The sequence below is a fragment of the Tachyglossus aculeatus genome, unplaced genomic scaffold (assembly GCF_015852505.1).
Source record: "Tachyglossus aculeatus isolate mTacAcu1 unplaced genomic scaffold, mTacAcu1.pri scaffold_157_arrow_ctg1, whole genome shotgun sequence".
Classification (NCBI taxonomy): domain Eukaryota; kingdom Metazoa; phylum Chordata; class Mammalia; order Monotremata; family Tachyglossidae; genus Tachyglossus; species Tachyglossus aculeatus.
In genome coordinates, this window is record NW_024044880.1 from 109,557 (window position 1) to 129,856 (window position 20,300).

Below are 20,300 nucleotides of genomic sequence, written 5' to 3' on the forward strand. Positions count from 1 at the left end.
CTGTGTTCTTTCCACTGGATCACTCTGCTTCATAGCCTGCTGTGTGACCTTGGGCAAGTCACATCACCTCTCTGGGCCTCAGGTCCCTCATCTGTAATCTTAATCTGTGAGCCCCTGTGGGACATGGGCTGTATCCAACCTGATTAGCTGTACCCCATCACTTAGAACAGTAGTAGGCCCATAATAGGCACTTAACTAATACCATAAGAAAAAAAGAAAACTGATAAAATGGGAAGGCTCATGAGTCATTTCTGAAGCCTGACCTTAGCATCAGCTATTCCCTCCCATCCTCTGCCCAGAGGAAGATCTCCAGGAAAGTTCTTCAGACAGGGCCGGGCCTTTTGAAAGATATCAATCAGCTTTGTATTACCAAAAGGGATTTTCAAATACATATTGATTACTATTATCATTGTTACGATTATTATTATCATCATCCCTCACAGCACAAGTGTATCTACCAACTGCATTATACCCTCCTAAGTGCCTAGTTACAGTGCTTTGCCCAAAGAAAGCACATAGTAAAGACCATTCATTGATACCTTCTACGCTGGAAGCTCGTTATCGGCAGGGAATATGTCCGCTAGTTCTGGTGTGTCCACTAGTTCTTGCCCGAGCGCTCAGTGCAGTGCTCTGCACGTAGTGAACGCTCAGTAAATACCGTGATTGGCTGAACTGACTTTGTGGTCTCGGCATAAAACCTGCCCCCTGACTCTCCCCTTGCCTGATTGACAGACAACTGCTCTGCAGGCAAAGAGTCAATCACTCAGCCAATCAGTGGTGTCTGTTGAGCGCTGACTATGTGCAGAGCACTGTCTGTAGCACCTGGGAGAGGACAATCTAACAGAATTAGCAGACCCTTTCCCATAATGAGCTTACAGTCTAGAGGAGGGGGTCCTGAGGCATCCCAAGTGCAAACAGTAAGCGCTCAATAAATACGATGGATTGACTGATTGACTGACTCTTGGCCTAGTGGAAAGCGCACAGGCCTGAAAGTCAGAGGACCTGGGTTCTCATCCGGGTTCCACATGGTATAGAGGATAGAGCATGGGTCTGAGAGTCGGAAGGTTCTAATCCTGACTCCATCACTTGTCTGCCGGGTGACCTTGGGCAAGTCACTTCATGTCAGCTGTGTGACTTTGGGCAAGTCACTTAACTTCTCTGTGCCTCAGTTACCTCATCTGTAAAGTGGGGATTAAGACTGTGAGCCCCCTGCGGGGCAATCTGATCACTTTATAACCTCCCCAGCACTTAGAACAGTGCTTTGCATGCAGTAAGCGCTTAATAAATGCCATTATTATTATTATTATTCTCTGGGCCTCAGTTCCCTCACCTGTAAAATGGGGATTTAGACTGTGAGCCCCACAAGGGACAGGAACTGTGTTCAACTCCATTTGCTTGTATCCCCAGCACTTAGCACAGTGCCTGGCACATGGTAAACGCTTAGCAAATACCATTATTATTATTATTACTATTATGCCTGCTTTGTGACCTTGGGCAAGTCACTTCACTTCTCTGGCCCTCAGTTCCCTCATCTGTACAATGGGGATTCAATCCCTGTTCTCCCTCCTCCTCAAGAGTGGGAGCCCCTCGTGGGACCTGATGATCTCCTATCTACCCCAGCACTTAGAACAGTGCAGGGTACAGAGTAAGCATTTAACAAACACCACAATTGTCCTTATTATTTGTGTGTTCTTGTGTGGGAGGGTGTGTGTGCGGGCGCCCGCTAGTATGTGAATGTCTGCCTGCCTGACTTGGCATGCGTGGGAGGCTGTGGGTGGATTTGGAGGGGGAAGGGGGTGGCTCACAGCTTACAAGCAGCAGAGACATGGGGAAACATCATTCCGTGTCTTAATCGGTCTTGGGCCAGGTTACTCTTTCACTTGCCTACGTCAGAGAAGGGAGTCGTCCCGCCCAAACCACGGTGGGTCGTCCACCCACACACCAGAGAGTGGAGGTTCACTGGGACAGGCCCGTGTCTGCCCAGTCTTGTGCCTTCCACTTCCGTTGTGGGCATGGAATGTGTCTGTATTATCATTCCATTGTACTCTCCTAGGCATTTAGTACAGTGCTCTGCACACGGTGAACTTTCAATAAATACGATTGAATGAATGAATGCATTCCCACTAGGCGGTAATGTGACAGGATTCCTGCGGTGGGGGTGAGATTTGCATCATCACCACCCCCATCATCATCACCATAATAGTACTTGTTACGCACATATTGTGCGTGAAGTACTGTTCCAAGTATTGGAGTAGATCTAAGTTAATCAGGTTGGACACAGTCCCTATCCTACATGGGGCTCACACTCTTAATCCCCATTTTACAGAGGAGGTGACTGAGGCACTTAACAGGGAGGTTAAATGACTCACCCAAGGTTACACAGCAGACAAGTGGCAGATCTGGGATTAGAACCCATGTCCTTCTAATTCCCAGGCCCTTGCTCTAGCCGCTAGGCCATGTTGGCTTGGGAGGAGCCAAGTGTACAAGTTGGGGTAAAGTGGGAGAAAAGAGGGAAAAAGTAAAGAGGGATTTGATGGAAAGTCTAGCTGCCAATGGTTAGGGGATCTGTTCCATGGGGAGAGAAATGGGTAACCGCTGGAAAGTTTTGAGGAGGGGGAGCATATATTTTAAATGATGTTTTCAGACTTCAAGTTCACTTTGGGAAGGGAATCACTGAATCGTATTTATTGAGCATTTACAGTGTAACGGGATAACAGAGTTGGAGGATACGTTCCCTGCCCTCAAAGAACTTAGAGTTAGTCATGTTTATTGAGCGCTTCCTATGTTCAGAGCATTGTACTAAGCACTTGAGGGAGTACAGTATGACAGTAGACAGATACATTCCCTGCCCACCGTGAGCTTACAGTCTAGAGGGGGAAACAGCTATCAATATCAATCAATCAGTCAATCAATCAATAACAGATATGGACATCGTGCTGTGGGCTGGGAGCGGGGGATGAATAAAGGGACCAAGTCAGGGGGATGCAGCAGGGAGTGGGAGAAGAGGAAAGGAGGGCCTAGTCTGCAAGGCCTCTTGGAGGAGACGTGCCTTCAGTGAGGTTTTGAAGTGGGGGAAGAGTCATTGTCTGTCAGATACGAGGAAGGAGGACGTTCCAGGTCAGAGGCAGGACGTGGGCGAGAGGTCGGTGGTGATAGAGACGAGATCGAGTTATGGTGAAAAGGGTAGCACCGGAGGAGCGAAGAGTGTGGGCTTGGTTGTCGTGGGAGTGCGGCAAGGTGAGTAGGAGACTAGCGAGGTAGAGGGGGAAACGTGTCTACCGACTCTGTTGTATTGTCAAGCACTTTGTACAGCGCTCTGCATGCATTAAGCACTCGATAAATACCATTGATTGATGGATCGATTGATGTTTTCAGAAGATGATCTGGGCATGAGAATGCAGGATGAGCTGAGACGATAAGAGGACAGGGGCCGGGAGAGCGGCAGGGAGACTCATCCGAGAGTCCAGGTGGGAGGTGATGAGAGTCTGAAACCCCAGGCGTGGATAAAGGGTAGGGAGGAAAGGGGCAGATCCAAGAAACACCGTGGAGGGAAAACCGGCGGCAGGATGGAGGGACGGACGCATAAAATAACTCAGAGGCCACTGCGGTAGGATTGAAAGAGGCCAGCAGAGGTAGGTATACCCCTCCCTGTCAGGAATCCCCTCCCTTTCCTGGAACAGTCTAGGAAGTTAAGAATTCCTACAGGAGCTCGTTGTCTCTAGACTGTAAGCTCATTGTGGGTAGGGAACATATCTGTTTATTGTTCTTTCTTACTCTGCCAAGCGTTTAGTACAGTGCTCTGCACAAAGTAAACGTTCAGTAAATACAATTGAATGAATGAATGAATGAATGAAAAAGATCTCTTTAACATAGCATGAAGTGATAAACAACAAAGGAGGAGTGGTGGATAAGGGGTCCTCCTACAGAAAGGAAGGGCCTGCTTCAGTGAACCAATTCAGAATTTTAATTTTTTTTTTTAGCATTTGTTAAGCACTTACTATGTTCCAGGCACTGTACTTAGCACTTGGGGTAGATACCAGCTAATCAGATTGGGCACAGTCCCTGCCCCATCTAGGGCTCACGGTCTCAACCCCTATTTTACAGATGAGGGAACTGAGGCACAGAAAAGAGAAGTGACTTGCCCAAGGTCACACCGTAGGCAAGTGGCAGAGCTGGAATTAGAGCCCAGGTCCTTCTGACTTCCAGGCCCTGGCTCTATTCATTAGGCCATGCTGCTTTTGTGATACGACTTGTATTGGCATTTTCCATATACTATAAAATGCCAAGGCTTGACCTCTGTGGTGTTTGATTCAATCTGTCCTTGTCCCAGAGGTTTCCTGCGTTATCGATAGGCGTGGTCTCAGCACTCACTTGTTATAACTGTCTTTGATCTGTAATTCTACTTAAGTGCCTAGTATCTGAGCCCCTGGGTGGGTCCAAGTAGATTTTTTAGTGGGAGATTCCCCCCACATTTAGGGGGTCTTTGAAACCTTCCAGCTTGTCCATTTCAAAAATAAGTGTAACTGGAGTTTCAAACCTATAGATTTATTCTTGCCATATTTTCTGCCAAGGTAACCATGAAGGTGATGATGATGATAATAATAACTGTAGTATCTCTTAACCATTTACAATGGGCCAAGCACTGTTGTAAACACTGGGGTAGATACAGGCTTATGGGGTCGGACAGAGACCGTGTCCCAAATGGGGCTCGCAGCCCTAATGCCCATTTTACAGATGAGGGAACTGAGTCACAGAGAAGTGAAGTGACTTGCTCAAGGTCTCACAGTAGACATGTGGCGGAGCCGGGATTGGAACCCATGACCTTTTGACTCCCAGGCCTGGGCTCTATCCACTCTCCTTTACTCTGGATGTCCAGCCCAAACAGCTCTAGGGGAACCAGTGCTCTCCTTCCACCCCCTCTCCCCCCTACCCCAAAACATGGCCCAGGACCCAGGGGTGGCATGCTCCCTGTGGTCTGTGGGAAGCCTGTCGGGCTCTGAGACCATTTCACTCATTTAATCGTATTTATTGAGCGCTTACTATGTGCAGAGCACTGCACTAAGTGCTTGGGAAGTACAAGTTGACAACATATAGAGACGGTCCCTACCCAGCAACGGGCTCACAGTCTAGGAGGGGGAGACAGACAACAAAACAAATTAACAAAATAAAATAAATAGAATAGTAAATATGTACAAGTAAATTAAATATAGAGTAATAAATCTGTACAAACATATATACAGGTGCTGTGGGGAGGGGAAGGAGGTAGGGCAAGGGGGATGGGGAGGGGGAGAGGAAGGAGGGGGCTCAGTGTGCGAAGGCCTCCTGGAGGAGGTGAGTTCTCAGTAGGGCTTTGAAGGGAGGAAGAGAGCTAGCCTGGCAGATTTGTGGAGGGAGGGCATTCCAGGCCGGGGGAGGATGTGGGCCGGGGTTCGACGGCGGGACGGGTGAGAACGAGGCACAGTGAGGAGGTTAGCATCAGAGGAGCGGAGGGTGCGGGCTGGGCTGGAGAAGGAGAGAAGGGAGGTGAGGTAGGAGGGGGCGAGGCGATGGAGAGCCTTGAAGCCGAGAGTGAGGAGTTTTTGCTTGATGCCTAGGTTGACTGGTAGCCACTGGAGATTTTTGATGGGGGGAGTAACGTGCCCAGAGCGTTTCTGCACAGAGATGATCCAGGCAGTGGCGTGAAGTATAGACTGAAGTGGGGAGAGACAGGAGGATGGGAGATCAGAGAGGACGCCGATGCAGTAATCCAGTCGGGATAGGATGAGAGATTGAACCGACAGGGTAGCCGTTTGGATGGAGAGGAAAGGGCGGAACTTGGCGATGTTGCGGAGGTGACACCGGCAGGTTTCGGTGACGGACTGGATGTGAGGGCTGAACGACAGAGCGGAGTCGAGGATGTCCCCAAGTTTGAGGGCTGGTGAGATGGGAAGGATGGTAGTGCCGTCTACAGTGATGGGAAAGTCAGGGAGAGGGCAGGGTTTGAGACCAGGGTTGGGCCAAGCGGTCCAGAGCCGCTTGGCTTAAACAAAGAGGAATTTCCATTTCCTCTTGTCGGGCAATCATTGAGCACTTATTATGTGGAGAGCACTGTACTAAGCCCCTCGCAAGGTCATGCCTGGAGAGTTTCCAGTACTCTACCAGTCTCGATTACCAGAGAAAGATCAAGCAGAGGCCTACCCGTTCCATTCCTAGCTTGGGCCATGGCTAGCGAGTGGAAGGGAATCTGTTACAAGTCAAAACTCGCCTGTGCTGGGCACCGGCGGCAGGCGAGAGAGTTGAGGGCGGAGACTCAAGTTTACTGTGCGAAAGGTGGCAATGGTAAACCACTTCCAGATTTTTACCAAGAAAACAATCTGTATACACTACCAGAACGATGGCAGATGCAAGTTGGACGTTCTGGGAGAGATGCGTCCATGGTGTCGCTATGGGTCGGAGAGGACTCGACAGCACAAGACAGCAACTGTACTAGGGGTTTGGGAGAGTACCTGGAGCCCTGCCCTGGTTCTTGCCCACTGCTATGCTGCCTCCCTGACTCACAACCCTGTGGAACACTCTCTCTGTCTATCTCTGGCTCTGTTTCCCTCTCTTCCCTCCATATCTCTGTCTTTCTCTCTTACTCTTCTTTCTGTCTCTCCATTCTCTGTGTCTATCTCTCTTACTCTTCTGTCTCTCCATTCTCTCTGTGTCTATCTCTCTCCTCTCTCTCTCTCTGTCTCTCTTCTCTCTCTCTTTCTCTCTCCCCTGGGGAGGGGGCCGCCTTTGGTGACATCTCCATTGGTCAGGGGCTCTAACTTGGGGGGATAAGGGGCCCTCCCTACCAATACAACTGCTCTCTTCACATTCCAGGCCAATGACTTCACTCCCTCCTCCTCGTCCTCCTCCTCCCCCTCCTCCTCCTCTTCCTCTCTTGGCTTTAACTGGCTCCCCTTTCCTGCCAGCTCTCTGGCCAAGCTCCAGGTGGGGTAAAGGTGGGTTCCTCATGAGCCAACCAGTTGGGTTACAGGCTGGGTAGCCCACCCTGACCCCTTCCTGCTCCCACCCCAGCCTCTGCCCTCCCCAGCTCCCCAAGGTCTTCCAGGGGTCCAGACAGACAGAGCCTGGGCCTGGGAATCAGAAGGACCTGGGTTCTAATGCCGATTCTGCCACATATCTGCTGTGAGACCTTGGGCAAGTCGCTTTACTTCTCTGGGCCTCAGTTCCCTCATCTGGAAAATGGAGATTAAGAGAGTGAGCCCAAGCTTCTTAACTTGTATCTACTCTGGCACTTTGAACAGTGCTTGGCACCTAATGAGCGGTTAACAAATACCATTATTATTATTAATAATAACACTATTGATAATCATAATGGTAGTTGTAGTAATAGTAATGCTAACTTTAAGTGCTTAGTACATGCTAAGCAGTGAGTGTAATAAGCACTGGGGTAGATACAACATCATCAGATCGGACACAGTCCCCATCCCACATGGGCCTCACAGCCCATGAGGGAGGGAGAAGAGGAATTTACTCCCCTTTTTGCCGATGAGGACATTGAGGCCCAGAAAAGTTAAGTGGCTTGTCCGAGGTCACGCAGCAGGCAAGGTTCGGTGGTCAACATTCTAAAGTTCCCCTGTCATTTTACATAATTCATTACATTAAACCTGACACAAGAACACCCTTGTTCAGTTGAAAATCACTTTGGCAACAAAGCCCAGGTAGGATTTAGTCCTACAAATTAGTCTATCTCCCGGCCTTACTACATGCACAACCTCTCCAAGAGGCCTTCCCTGACTAAGTCCTCATTTCCTCTTCTCCCACTCCCTTCTGCATCACCCTCACTCTTGGATTTGCTCCCGTTATTCACCTCTCAGCCCCGGATCAATTACTGTAATTTCTTTCTGTCATGTTTGTCTCCCCCCTCTAGACTCTGAGCTCACTGCGGGCTGGGACTGTGTCTCCTGACTCTGTTGTATTGGGTTCTCCCAAGCGCTTAGTATGGTGCACTACACACAAAAATATCACTGATTAATTGATAGATAATTGGCTTAAGGAAAAGTCATCTCCTGTCTTGGCACCCTTGTGACAGGAAGAGAGTTTGGGAGAGTAAACTACTACAGAGTAGGCAGACACGACTCCTGCCCACAAGGAGTTTTAAAGATTAGAGGGAATAATAATAATAATAATAATGATAATAGAAGCACCATGGCATAGTGTATAGAGCACAGTCCTGGGAGTCAGAAGGTCATGGGTTCTAATGCCAGCTCCACCACTTGTCAGCTGTCTAGTGGCCTAGTGGCTAGAGTTTGGACCTGGGAGCCAGAAAGGATCTGGGTTCTAATCGCTACTCCACCATTTGTCTGCTGTATGACCTGAGGCAAGTCACTTGACTTCTCTGGGCCTCAGTTACCTTCTCTATAAAATGGGGATTGAGACTGGGAACCCCATGTGGGGCAGGGACTGTGTTCAACCTGACTTGTTTATATCTACCCCAGCGCTTAGTGATGTGTGGAGCACACAGTAAGTGCTTAAATACCATTATTATTATCATTAATATAATTATTAATAATTGTACTATTTACTAAGCCCTTACTTTGTATCATGCACTATTCTAAGCGCTGGGGTGGATACAAGCAAATCAAGTTGGACACTGTCCATGTCCCACATGGGGTTCACATTCTAAGTAGAAGGGAGAACATGTACACTAACTTGGGTTATTAGACTCTAGACTGTAAGCTCACTGTGGGCAGGGAACGTTTCGGTAATATTGTCAGTCTCTGCAAGCGGTACACACTCAAGTACGATCGACTGATCGATATTTGTTAAAAAGAATAATAATGATAATAATTGTGTTATTTGTTAAGCACTTACTATGCCAGGCACTGGGGTAGATCCAAGCTAATCAGGTTGGACACAGTCCCTGTCCCACGTGGGTGGGGCTCATAGTCTTAATACCCATTTTCCAGATGAGGGACCTGAGGTCACACAGCAGACAAGTGGTGGAGTAGTGATTAGAACCCAGATCCTTCTGACTCCCAGGCCCAGACTCTCTCCACTAGGCCACACTGCTTCTCGACAAAAGTAGGTGGAGCTTCAGGCACCCCCGGGATTAGACTCTAGACTGTAAACTCATTGTGGGGAGAGACTATGTCTGTTATATTGTTCTGTCATCCTCTCCCAAGCGCTTAGTGCAGTGCTCTGCATACAGTAAGCTCTCAATAGGTATACTCTCGATCGACTGTAGAATCGATCGATACTAAAGCTTAAGAATTTGTTAAGCGTTTGGGGTAGGGGGCCCTTGCCCCACCCTTGAATTCTCCCCCTCTCAGATAGAAGCCTTGTGGCCCTGAGACTCACAGAGACCTACACCCTTCCCAGCAGCCAGGGTTTCCGGCTCCAGGGAGACCCCGCCCCCGCCTCACCAGCAGCCAGCAGGACCCCAGAAAACTGCTGTGGTCTGGGATGGGGAAGGGGAGGAGGAGGGGTGGAGGAAGCAAATGGAGGCCTCTAGTTTCCCTGCCCATTTTTGCTGCTCAGGGAGGTGGTGGGTGGCAGGTTTCAGAATTTGGCTTGCTGGCAGGGCCCCTTTGAGTGCCCTATATAATGATAATAATAATAATAATAATATTGTGGTATTTGTGAAGTGCTTACTAGATGCCAAGTACTGTAGTAAGCGCTGGGGTGGATACAAGCAAATTGAGATGGATGCTATCCCGGTCCCACTAGTCTCCATCCCCATTTTACAGATGGGATAACTAAGGCACAGAAAAGTGAAGTGATTCGCCCAAGCTCACAGAGCATACACGTGGCGGAGCCGAGATTGGAACCCATGTCCTTCAGACTCCCAGTCTGCTACTGACCCAAAGTCTCTCTTTGTCAGATGAAGCGGGTGTTTCTTTTTCTGGCACTCCTGAGAGGGATGGGGGTAAGTGCCTTGCCCGGTTGTCTGGGAGTGACCAGCTCAAGATGAGTTTCCCAGCCAAATGTGGACCTTGCTGAGCTGAAATTGGATGATCTCAAGGATGTGGGAAAGGATGGTTTCGGTGCAGGCACCCGGGGATTCTCGGAGGAATAGGAGAAATTCCCAGACAGCAGAGTGCCCTTCCCTGAACTTCTCTCAAGATAATAATAATAATAATAATAATAATAATAATAACAATAATTACGGTACTTGTTAAGCACTTAACTATGTGCAGAGCACAGAGCAGACAGGCGGCAGAGGCGGGATCAGAACCCACATCCTCTGACTCCAAAGTCCGTGCTCTTTCTACTAAGCCATGCTGCTTCTTTATTATTATTACTACACTTGAAATGCAATTTTCTGTCAGGTACCTGCAACTCGCCGAGATGTCAGAACTTGGAGCCAGGGCCAGAACTGGGAAACCCCAGTGCCCGGATTTCTGAGCTGTTGGGGAGACTGGTGCCCTCCGGGACTCCCTGCCGGTGAGTCCTGCACGGTACTGTGGGCCGGGCAGTGTACGAAGCATCTGGGAGAGCACAATACATTAATATGACAGACACATTCCCTGCCCACAACAAGTTTCCAGTCCAGAGGCTAGAACTGATTCCTGCCATCCTGAGGTGCTAGCCCCACCCAGGTCCAGCCTGTGTCCCCCTGGGAGAAAGAGGGAGCAGTGTGGCCTGGCCGCTAGCCACTAGGCACTAGCCGGTGCCCTCGGCCTTGGTGGGCTCGGTTAACCTTACCCAGAACGGTGAGCAGCAGCCACCACTGGCATTTGCCCCCAGCCTTTCAATTCTGCTGCTGGTCCAACATCACCTCCAGCTTCTTCCGGGCTAATTACAGCCCCATTGTCTTCTGCGCTTAGAAGACGTCTCGCCTGCCCGGACCCCTGCGGGGCGCCGGGGTGGTGTCAACAAGCTTGGCGACGATAGGTTCGGCTCACCTGCGATCCCAGAAAGCGAAATGCCTAAAGGGCATTTACAATAGAATCTGGTGATGAGCGAGGAGCCAACTGCGCACTGCAGAGGGGCAGGCCTCACTCTCCGCGGCTGAGAAGCCAGAAGCTGGGTCGTGCAGTCACTTTCACCGGTTCTCTGCCCTTTTCCTTTTTGTTTTTAGTTTTCACTGATACTTGTTAAGCACTTGCTCTGAGCCAGGCAATGTACTAGGCACAAAGTTGATCATGGACTATGCCAGGCACTGTGGGATAGATCCAAGCCAATCAGAGTGGATACAGTCCCCGTCCCACAGGGGGCTCACAGTCTTCATCCCCATTTTCCAGATGAGGAAACTGAGGCCCAGGGAAGTGAAGTGACTCACCCAACGTCAGCTGGCCACAGACAAGTGGCAGTGCTGGGATTAGAACCCACGTCCTTCTGACTCCCGGGCCCGGGCTCTATCTGGGCATTTCCAAACTGGCATCACCCTGGCAAGCCGGACTGTTCGATTCCCAAAACCCCATCGGAGGAGGAGAGGTGGAGAGAGAAGCAGCGTGGCTCAGTGGAAAGGCCACGGGCTTTGGAGTCAGAGGTCATGGGTTCAAATCCCGGCTCCGCCAATTGTCAGCTGTGTGACTTTGGGCAAGTCACTGCACCTCTCTGGGCCTCAGTTCCCTTATCTGTAAAGTGGGAATTAAGACTGTGAGCCCCCCGTGGGCCAACCTGATCACCTTGTAACCTCCCCAGCACTTAGAATAGTGCTTTGCACATAGTAAGTGCTTAAAACATGCCATCATTATTACTAAAATAAGTATTAAAATAATAATTTTAATAATCGTGGAATGCCCTCCTCTGCACATCCGCCAAGCTAGCTCTCTTCCTCCTGTCAAAGCCCTACTGAGAGTTCACCTCCTCCAGGAGGCCTTCCAAGACTGAGCCCCCTCTTTCCTCTCCCCCTCTTCCATCTCTCCATCCCTCCCGACTACAGGTATGCCCTCCCATTTGGGGAGATCTGAACCTACTGGGCCAAGGGGTGGAGCTACTTTAGCATGCAGTGCCTGGAAAACACGGTTCCAGCTGGGGGGCTTCGTTCAAACTCCTCACCGTTGGCTTTAAAGCCTTCAATCACCTTGCCCCCTCCTACCTCACCTCGCTATTCCCCTTCTCCAAGCCAGCCCACACACTTGGCTCCTCTAATGCCAACTCACTATCTCAATCCCTTGGCCAACCTCGTGCCCGCGTCCTGCTTATATCCAAGAGACAATTACTCTCCCACACCTTCAGAGCTTTATTGAAGACACATCTCCAAGAGGCCTCCCGTGACTAAATCATGTTATACTTCCACTCCCTTCTGCGTTGCCCTGACTTGCTCCTTTTATTCATTCCCCTCTTCCCAGCCCATCAGGCAGAAACTCCTCACTCTTGGCTTCAAGGCTGCCCATCACCTTGCCCCCTCTACTGTATTTTACTTGTACATACTTACTATTCTACTTATTTTATTAATGTTTTGTCATCTGTCTCCCCCTTCCAGACTGTAAGCCCGCTGGTGGGTAGGGCCCGTCTCTGTATGTTGCCAACTTGTACTTCCCAAGCGCTTAGTACAGTGCTCTGCACACAGTAAGCGCTCAATAAATACTATTGAATGAATGAATGAATTACTATTATTTGCCATTCCCCATTCTCTGACTCCTCGAGCCTTGACTCATCATTTGGGAGGGCCGTGTTGAAATTCAGGCAAAACTGCGATTCAAAAATTCATGACCCAGTTTACAGTCTAGAGGACTTTATTTGTCCCCACCCTCCGTCCCACAGCATTTTTAAAAATTGAGTATTCTATTTCTTTATACTGATGTCTGTCTCCCCCTCTAGATTGTAGGCTCGTTTGGGGCAGGGAACGTGTCTGCTAATTCTGTTGTATGGTCCTCTCTGGAGGGCTTAGTGTGGTGTTCAGCACACAGTAAGCGCTCAGTGAATTCCATTGATGGACTGATTGATTACGTGTATATCCGTAATATCTGTCTCCCCCCTATCAATTCGGTTACATTGTCCTCTCCTAAGAGCTTAGTACAATGCTCTGCACAGTAAATGCTCAATAAATACCATTGACTGACTGACTCCCTTTCTTGACTATAAGCCCAATGTGGGCAGGGAACGTGTTTACCAACTCTGTTGTATTGTACCTCTCCCAAGCACTTAGCACAGTGCTCTGCACGCTGGAAGCGTTCAATGGACCGTGAGCCCATTGTTGGGTAGCGGCCATCTCTATATGTTGCCAACTTGTACTTCCCAAGCGCTTAGTACAGTGCTCTGCACACAGTCAGCTCTCAATAAATACGATTGAATGAATGAATGAATACGTCTGATTGATCGATCGATCGATCCTTCTTGGATTCTGGAGGAACTGACCAAGAGAGAGCCTTGCCGGCCCTTCCCAAGCTTCGGGCGCCACCTGCCGGTAGGTCCTGGTTCTACCGCGTGAATCTCAACCCGGCGCCCGGGGAAAAGAACTGTTCCCAGTGGCTTGGGCCGACCCAAACCCAACCCAAGCCAGGGGGGTCTCCTGGATAAGTTTATTCTATGCAGAATCCTCCCCTCCAAGGTCGTGGGGGAGGTATCTAGATCATATTGTCAATCCATCAGTGGTAGTTATTAAGCACTTCCTATGTACGGAGCACTGTACTGAGCACTTGGGAAAGTACAATCCAACAGAATTAGCAGACAGGGTTTTCTGCTTATAACGAGCTCACAGTCTAGTGAATGAGTTTACAGTCTAGAATCAGAGATGGCATTAATAATAACTAATATTATCCACCCAGCGAATAATGGAGAAGCTGAATGGCCTAGTGGAGGAGCAGCTTGGTTCAGTGGAAAGAGCACGGGCTTTGGAGTCAGAGGTCATGGGTTCGAATCCCTGCTCCGCCACATGTCTGCTGTGTGACCTTGGGCAAGTCACTTAACTTCTCTGAGCCTCAGTTCCCTCATCTATAAAATGGGGATTAAGACTGTGAGCCCCACGTGGGACAACCTGATCACCTTGTATCCCCCCCCAGTGCTTAGAACAGTGCTTTGCACATAGTAAGCACTTAAATGCCATCATTATTACTATTATTATTATTATTATTATTATTATTATTATGGAGCAGGGGCCTGGGAGTCAGAAGGATCTGGATTCTAGGCATAGCTCCACCACTGGTCTGTTGTGGGACCTTGGGGAAGTCACTTACCTTCTCTGTGCCTCAGTTACGTTATCTGTAATTGGGGGATTAAGACTGTGAGCCCCATGTGGGACATGTACTGTATCCAACCTGGTAGCTTGTATCTACCCCAGTGCCTAGTACAGGGCCAGGTCCTTCTGATTCCCACACCTGTGCTCTTAACCACTAGACTATGCTGCTTCTCTTCCCTCTAGGCCACGCTGCTACTGTTGGAGAGATTTTACTGGTGCTCAGGAGCACAGCAGTGCATGGGGTGGGACTATAGAGATCTCAACCCCTGTGACCTTGGGTCTCCTTGTTGCTGTGGCCAATGAAGCCCCCGACTCCATCATGGGCACCTCCTCCCTTCATCCTCACCCTGTCCCCTGCCCTCTCCTGCCTCCTCCTCATCTCATGTCATCCCTATTTTATAGATGAGGGAACTGAGGCCCAGAGTAGTGAAGTGACTTGCTCAAGGTCACACAGCAGACAAGTGGATAGCGCCTGGGCCTGGGAGTCAGAAGGACCTGGGTTCTAATCCCAGCTTCGCCACTTGTTGGCTGTGTGACCTTGGGCAAGTCCCTTCACTACCCTGAGCCTCAGTTCCCTCATCTGTAAAATGGGGATTAAGAGTGGGAGCCCCACATGGGACAGGTACCATGTCCAACTCGATTTGTCTGTATCCACCCCAGCACTCAGTGCAGTACCTGGACCATGGTAAGCACTAAACAGGTAGCACTATTATTATTATTATTAGTATTATTATTATTTGTTATCAGGATTAAGACCACGAGCCCCATGTGGGACGGGGACCGTGTCCAACCGTCTGTCTACCCCAGCGCTTAGTGCAGTACCTGGCACATAGTAAGCACTTAACAAATACCACAGTTATCATTAGTATTCTCACCAAGACTTGGCACCCTCCAGATGACACTGATTGCCCTGCTGCCCTCCCCCAAGGGGGCCTCATCTCTTTCCAGTGCTCTTGTCTCCCGGGAAAATTGAGAGGTCAGCGGGCTCCTCCCCTCCCAGTTCCTTCTTGTCTTTAAAATCCCACAATGTCCATCTCTCCTGCCATCTGACGGCCACCTGTCCCTGTTGTCTTCCGGCCTCCTGGTCTACCCTCGCTCTCCTTACCAGTAGTAGTAATAATATTGTTTGAGTCCTTACTGTGTGCCAGATGCTGGGAGGCAGTGTGACCCCGGTGGATAGAGCATGGGCCTGGGTTCTAATCCCTGCTCCACCGCTTGCCTGCTGTGTGATCTTGGACAAGTCACTGAGCCTCATTTTCCTCAACTGCAAAATAATAACAATAATCATAATAATTGTGGTATTTGTTAAGTGCTTACTCTGTGCCAGGCACTGTACTAAGGACTGGGGTAGATAGAAGGTTGGACATGGTCCCTGTTCCATGTGGGGCTCATAAATTTCAATTCCCATTTTACAGGTGAGGGAACTGAGGCCCAGAGAAGTGAAGTGACTTGCCCAAGGTCACCCGTCAGACAAGTGGAACCCAGGTCCTTCCAACTCCTGGGCCTGGGCTCTAGCCACTAGGCTTTGATGCTTCTCAGTAGTAGCAGTAGAACTGATTAAGCCCTTACTATGTGCCAAGCACTGGGAGGCTATGTGACCCAATGGATAAAGCATGGGCCTGGGTTCTAATCCCAGTTCCACTGTTAGCCTGCTGTGTGACCTGGAGCAAGTAACTAAGTCTCAGTTTCCTCAACTGCAAAATAATAATAATGACCACAATAATTGTGGCATTTGTGAAGTGCTGACTATGTGCCAGGCCCTGTACTAAGCGCTGGAGCAGATATCCCTGTTTCTGTTCCAGGCAAATTGGGTTGGACACAGTCCCTATCCCACTTAAGGGGCTCACTGTCTTAATCCCCATTTTACAGATGAGGGAACTAAGGCCAAGAGAAGTGAAGTGACTTGCCCAGGGCCACCCAACAGACAAGTGGCGGAGCTAGGATTCGAATCCAGTCAGAAGGACTCCCAAGACTCCCAGGCCCATGCTCTATCCCCTAGTCCAGGCTGCGAAATGGGGATTCAGTACTTGTTCTCCCTCCTACTTGCCTGTGAGCCCCATGTGGGACTGAGACAGTATCTGGACTGACTAACTTGTATCTCCCCCAGGGCCTAGAACAGTACTTAATACATAGAAAGCGCTTAATGAATAATGTCATTAAGGCACTGTGTCAAGCACTGATAGTAAATAACTGAATGAGATGACAGTCCTTGATGCCCTGGGGGCGCCGGTGACAGACAGATGGGAGCCTATGAAAAATAAAAACCCAGGGACCAGAGAAGAGAGGACAGTGATTACTGCAACCAGAATAATAGGGTGTGTGGCTTCAGGAGAAGCTTTTCTGGTTCCCCCCAGATCAGAGTCCACAGTCACTATGCCCACAGCAGCCCCCTCGGCAGCCTCCACAACGGCTGGAGTAAATTCGTCCACGGGAGCGACTCCACTTGAAAGATTCCAAGAATTCCTCCCACACTTTCCTTCCCCGAAGAAAATGATCTGCTAGAGAATGCCCTGGGACCATCTTCCATCCTACTTGCTACTTATCTACCATCCTACCTCACCTCACTGCTCTCCTACTACAACTCAGCACGCACACTTGGCTCCTCTAATGCCAACCTTCTCACTGTACCTCGCTCTCGTCTACCTCACTGCTGACCTCTCGCCCATGTCCCACCTCTGGCCTGGAACACCCTCCCTCTTTCAGAAGCAGCATGGTTTAGTGGAAAAAGTGCGGGCTTGGGAGTCAGAAGTTGTGGGTTGGAATCCTGGCTCTACCATTTATTCAGTGCATTCAATCATATTTATTGAGCACTTATTGTGTGCAGACCACTTGTCAGCTGCTTGACTTTGGGCAAGTTATGTAACTTCTCTGTGCCTCAGTTCCCTCACCTGTAAAATGGGGACTAAGACTGTGAGCCCCCCATGGGACAACCTGATAATCTTGTATCTACCCCAGCGCTTGGCACATAGTAAGCACTTACCACATACCATCATTATGATTGTTATTATCATTATATCATCTATATTATCTCTGATAGATGATCACTCCCCTCTTTGGCGAAGCCTTACTGAAGACACATCTTGTCCAAGAAGCTTTCCCTAACTAAGCCCTCGTTTCCTCATTTCCACTCCCTTCTGGCCACCCTGATCGACTCCCTTTATTCACTCCTCCCTCGGCCCCGGGGCACTTGAGTCCATACCTGTAATTTATTCATTTATATTAGTGTCTGTCTCCCCCTCTAGACTGTAAGCTCTCTGTGGGCAGGAAACGTGTCTACTCTACTACTACTACTACTTTGTCTGTTCTACTGTATTCGTTCATTCAATTGTATTTACCATGTGCTTACTGTGTGCAGAGCACTGTACCAAGTGCTTGGAAAGGTACACAGCAGAACAATAAAGAGTGACAATCCTGACCCACAGCGAGCTCACAGCTAACCCAGGTGCTCTGCCCACAGTAAGAGGCATGGCATAATGGATAGAGCACAGTGCTGGGAGCCAGAAGGTCATGGGTTCTAATCCTCGCTCGGCCACTTGTCTGCCGGGTGCCCTTAGGCAAATCACTTCATTTCCCGCTGCCTCAGTTACCTCATCTGTAAAATGGGGGCCAAGACTGTGAGCCCTATGCGGGACAGGGACTGTGTCCAACCTGATTTGCTTATATCCATCCCAGCCCTTAGCACAGTGCCTGGCACATAGTAAGTGCTTAACAAATGCCACAGGTATTATGATCATTACTACTATTATTAATAATAATAATAATAATGAAAAATGTGATTCATTGATAATGCAGGATTTTGTAGCCCTCCCTAGATCCCTTCCCTCACTCTATATCATCACCCATCTAGCAGGTCTCGATCACTGCAGTCACTGACAAAATAAGCCGCAGTCTTTGAGACTGTGCTTCTTCATTCATTCATTCATTTAATCATATTTATTGAGCGCTCGTCACTTGAAGCTGTTCTACTTTCCTTGCTCAGATCACAGATGAAATCATTCGAGTCAGAGGTGGTGTTGGGGCGAATCCAGGTCCCTCAGCCATGCTGAAGTTTGGGGCCCACAGTCCTCCGGAACTTCAGTTCCATCAGAAGTCTGAAGTCAGATTCTTTTTCTTGCTCTATCTGGGTTCAATTTCTACCTCTGGTTGTACTTGGATTTGCTCCCTTTTTTCACCCCACCCACAGCCCCACAGCATGAATGGCCATATCCATCATTTATTGATTTGTATTCACGTCTGTCTCCCCCTCCTAGACTGTGAGCCCGTTGTTGGGTAGGGACCATCTCTATATGTGGCCGATTTGTACTTCCCAAGCGCTTAGTACAGTGCTCAGCACACAGTAAGCGCTCAATAAATACGATTGAATGAATGAATGAATAAATTCATTGAGGGCGGGGAATGGATCTACTCATACTGTTGTACTGTACTCTCCCAAATGCTTAGTACAGTGCTCTCCACACAGTGAGTGTTCCATAAATACGATTGATTGATTGATTGATTACTCTATATTTATTGTTAGCCAAAGGTCTAGGAAGATAAACCTAGGTTCCCTTTGGGCATTTTGATAATATTAATGATGGTATTTGTTAAGTGCTTACTGTATGCCAAGCACTGTTCTAAGTGCCAATACTCACCCCACCCCAGCCATTATGGACATATGCTTTACTCTGCCATTCCCCCCCCACCCCCTGCCACCCCCCGCCTTTTTTTTAATGGAATTTGTTTAGCTCTTAATGTGGGCCAGGCATCGTTCTAAGTGCTGGGGTGGGCACAAGCCAATCAATGTGGACATAGACCTCATCTCACAAGGGGCCCCCGGACTTAATTGCCATTTTCCGGTTGAGGTAACTGAGGCAGAGAGAAATGAAGTGACTAACCCAAGGTCCCCCAGCAGACAAATTGTGATTAGAACTCAGATCCTTCGGACTCCCAGGCCCGGGCTCTGTCCACTAGGCCACAGCTCTATCTGTGATTTATTTCAATGTGCGTCTCCCCGTCTAAATTGCAAGCGCGTTGTAGGCCGGTATCGTTACTACCAACTCTGCTATATTGTACTCTCTCAAGCACTCAGAACAGTGCTCCGCACACAGTAGGCTCTCAATAAATATCATTCTTCGATTGATGGTGACCACCCTCAGTTCCGTATTGCAGATAAAAATCTTAGATTGTCTGCAGGGAGCCCTGGTTGCAGACAGAAATATTAACCCCCGAGAGCAAAGGTCACTCCAATCCTTTCTAATAAAAGAACATACTCGCTCTTCAACTCCCAGCACGTGATGACTGGCCTGCTGCCCATATAGATCTGAAGATGAGAGGAAAAGTTCACATCCTATTTGACACCACACGGTGTCATTTTGGATTTAATCAGTCATGTGATAAATCGGGACATTTTCCTGTTTTATAAAAGAGTTGTATAGGAAATTTACAAGAAAAAGTGCAAATAGAGTACAAGCATCACATATGCCATTCTATGATTTCCAATTACACCAGTTTCATCAGGTCCTTGTAAGAGGTAATATGTGAAAATGAACATTTTGGGGGCGGGTGAGGAAGGATGAATGGAGAAGTACGCACAGTTTCTCCAAATGTGCTGACCTATTTAATGATATACTTACCTTCAGAAAAATAAGTTGGTAAGTCAGACACAGTCGTTGGTATAATCCAGTATTCCGATTTGATATTGTCAGAGAATCAAAAAATGTGGCCTTTTTCCCAGTGGTATTTGTTAGTCAGTCAATCGTATTATTGGGCACTTACTGTATGAAGAGCACTGTACTAAGCGCTTGGGAGAGTAAAGTATAGAAAAAAACAGACACATTCCCTCCCCCAATGAGCTTGCAGTCTAGTTAAGGGCTTCCTATGTGTCAGGAACTGAACTCAGTGCTGGGGTAGATACAAGCTAGCCAGTTTGGACAAGGTTCGTACCACAGGGGGGTAACGGTCATAATCCCCATTTTACAGAGGAGGGAACTGAGGGCCAGAGAAGTGAAGTGACTTACCCAAGGTCACACCTTGGATGCTCGCCTCAATGAAGTGTCATCAAAACATTCAGGGTAGTTTGGGTCCTACCCGGAGTTTGAGTCCAGACCATGGAAGACTGGGCAGTTCGACCCTTCCTCAGCTGGTCCCACTGAGGACGACTCACATGGATTCCCCAAACATTGGTAGGCTGATCTTCAAACACTGTGAAATTCCCAGTGATTTC